Source organism: Sorex fumeus, unplaced genomic scaffold, assembly GCF_029834395.1.
Source record: "Sorex fumeus unplaced genomic scaffold, SorFum_2.1 ptg000054l, whole genome shotgun sequence".
Lineage (NCBI taxonomy): Eukaryota > Metazoa > Chordata > Mammalia > Eulipotyphla > Soricidae > Sorex > Sorex fumeus.
The window spans coordinates 33,127,331-33,130,951 of NW_026606111.1; positions in this window are offsets into that span (position 1 = coordinate 33,127,331).

Here is a 3,621-nt window from a genome sequence, read left to right on the forward strand (position 1 = left end):
TATATATAAAGTACTTTTAATAACAGATAAAAAGGAATGCAAGGTTTTGAGCAAATTTTGAAATTAAGAACATTGCAAAATATTTCATTGTTAACTACATCTAAAAACAACATTGCAACTTTGTTCCTCAGTTTGTTAAATAAGAATGCAAAATGATGGGATGCTATGGTGTTTCTCTTATTCATAAAGGTATTTGAAGATTTTCTTCTCAGTGTAGACATCTACACCTTTGAAAAGATATAAAATTAATTTTTATAAGCACTCTCAAATCTTAGAGTTTTAGAAAATCTTAATATACTGGTTAAGATTTTTTAGATGTCATATAGCTATGTGAATAAAAATTCAACAATCATATGCCTTCTGGTAGAGAAACATATGGGCAGAATCATATGCCTGCTATCTAGGGCAGAAAAATGGCCCCTTCACCTTGGCCAAAGCACCAGGTGTTTCTTTGGAAAGAACAATTAGAAGAAAGGATATTTATTCTTTTTTTAGTGAATAGAAGCCACCAAACACTTCTTTTATCTTTTTACAGACAAGTTTTAAACTGAATGAGTCCCTGCAGAGATTGCCAAATGAGAAGCTGAATCACCACAAAGAAAGACATTCAATAGTATCAAGGCTATTCTATTCTTTTGAAACATGGGTCAGATAATGGTTAGTCACCTTTTCTCTGACTAAGAATGTAAGACCTTCTCCTACTAATCCTACTTTCTGAATCTGCCTAGTACTCCATTCTACCACTTTCTCTGCATAATTTTTGTAAAGATTGTAAAAATATTCTTCCATCTCTACACATCTGACCAAAATTTTAGTATAAATGTACATTGTTTTTTGGACTAGAGATGTTTCAAAGTAGGCAAAAGGTAAGATAGTAAAAATTATTAAAGGTATGTATGTAGCTAGTTGTTGGTTGCATTCAGATTACCTTAATTATTAATCATTATGTATCATGGACAAAGTTAAATGTAATTTCAGTTTATTTTATTAAGTTTTAGTTTGATTTTATCTTCAATAAACCAAGGCTTGAGTGGGAAGATTGTTCTATCTTGTTTATTATACTAATATAGTCAAGTTAACATTCTACATAGATTTTGAACTGGGAACTATTTATTTGTATGTCTGCCTTATTCAATAATTTATTTACTCCTTTTCTAAAAATATTTATTTTTCAGAGTTCTCACATGGAGAAAATACTACAAATTCTCATTTTGAAGAATTTGAAATATTAAAATATTTTTTATTGCCAAGTAAAAGCATCTCTTATCTAGACATATAAAACTGAATCTTGAATTTTTAATAATCACTTTTCTCTCTGTCTTTATATGTGTGATAAAACTTTTTCAATATACTAAAAATAACTAAGAACACTAAAATCAGTGAGTATATATATATATGGACATCCAAGAGATTTATGTTTGTTGCCCCAAGGTATCTAGATGAGCCAATTAACCAAATCTGAAAATAATATGCTTCATACTTGACACACTTCCTTTCAGATTGAAGTAAACTATTCCTGGGTATTCTGTTTAAAATGCTTAAAATACAAAAGCTCCTTTACATCCAGAATTATTTAAAATATTTAAGGTTTTATTTCTTGAATTGATAGTGGTATTTTTTTAATTAAAAATATTTCAGAATCAATGTTGTTCAAAACTCAAAGCTTATAAATATAGGCATATAGGATAAGATAAACACAAATTAAACCTGTTTTTCAAAGTCATGCTATTGATAATCAGATCACTTAATCACTTAATCACTTAATCCCCGTTATTCATCGATTTATTCGAGCGGGTGCCAGTAACGTCTCCATTCATCCCGGTTGCGTGCTAGCGTAGCCCAATGGTATCTGTTCGTTTTAGGAACATGTAGAGCCTCAAACCGATCATTTAGGGTCTTGACGAAGAAGTCTGACCATCTTATAGGTGGGCGTCCACGTGATCTTTTGATGTCTCGTGGAATCCAATCAGTAATGGCTCTAGTCCAGCGGTTGTCTGTAAACCTCATTACATGTCCAGCCCATCTGATTTTTGATGTCTTGGCAAATGAGACAGCGTCTCTGATTCTTGAGCGTTGACGAAGATCAGAACTCCGGATTCTATCTCTCATTTGAGTGAATCGTGATATTCCAAGCATAGTTCTTTCGATTCCTCTTTGAGAGACCCGAATAGTGTTCTCATCCTGTTTTCGTAGGGTCCAGGTCTCTGAGGCATATGTTAATGCAGGAAGAATAGTGGAATCAAAGAGATGTGCTCGTAGTTGGAGGTTCTTTGTCCTTTTAGTTATTTCTTCAATGCTCTTGAAGGCATTCCAAGCCGCTCTCTTCCTCCTGCGTAACTCAGGTGCCAGGTCATTCATCATGTTGATTTCTCGACCTAAGTATATATAACTGTTGCATTCGGAGATGGTGGTTCCGTTGAGAGTGAATTGAGCGTCAGGAACAAGGCTGTTTCTCATAAACATTGTCTTCGTAAGATTCAGCTGTAGTCCAACCTTTCCACACTCACGGTCAAAGTCCGCAAGCATTTGTGCCGCTTGGCTGATGTTTGGTGTTATTAAAACGATGTCATCAGCAAAGTGGAGGTGGTGTAGTTGCCGACCATCTATCTTCACTCCCATGTTTTCCCATTCTAGTCGTCGCATGATGTTCTAGAGGGTGGCACTGAAGAGTTTTGGTGAAATGGTATCACCCTGCCGAACCCCTCTCTTGATATGGATGATTACTTCTTTGTAGAATGGTGAGATCTTGGTAGTGAATCCGCAATAGAGCTCACGAAGGATCCTGATGTATTGAGTTTGTACGCCCTGATTGGCTAGGGCTTCCATGACCGCTTCTGTCTCAACAGAATCAAAGGCCTTCTTTAAATCAATGAACGTTAGACAGAGCGGCATCTTGAACTCCCGAGATACCTCAATGAGCTTGGTTATTGTGTGGATATGGTCGATGGTACTGAATCCTTTTCGGAATCCAGCTTGTTCACATGGTTGTCCTTCATCTAGTGTTCTGCTAATCCTATTCAGGATGACTCGAGTGAATAGTTTGTAGATGACAGACAATAGGCAGATTGGGCGATAGTTGCCAATGTCGTGGATGTCTCCTTTCTTGTATAGTAGTACAGTCTTGCTGGTTTTCCATTGGGATGGAACCTTGCATTCAGACAGGTAGCGTGTGAAGAGTCGAGCTAATGTATTGATGAGTACTGATGGTAAGTTCTTCAGGTGTTCAGGTCTGATCTTGTCTGGGCCAGGTGCTCTTTGTTTCTTTACCGACGAGATGGCATGTTGGATTTCGGAAGGGAGAACATTGGGAACGACATATCCATCATGTGGTATGTGGTATGTGGGCAAGTGGATGTGGCTATTAAAGAGATCTGAGTAGAATTCATGAATAATCTTCTCCATTGCCCTTCTGGAAGATGTGATAGATCCATCATGATGTCGGAGGGCAGTCATCTTGGTTTTGTAGTTGGTGAAGGACAGGCGGGCATTACGAATGTTTTTCCCAGCTTCTGCTGCATCTACCAGTACTGCTGCTCTCCTGTTTTTGAGGTCATCCTTGATGGCTTTTCTGCACTGTTTTGCCAGTTCGGACGTTTGCTTGTGGTTGCCTGAGGCACGTGC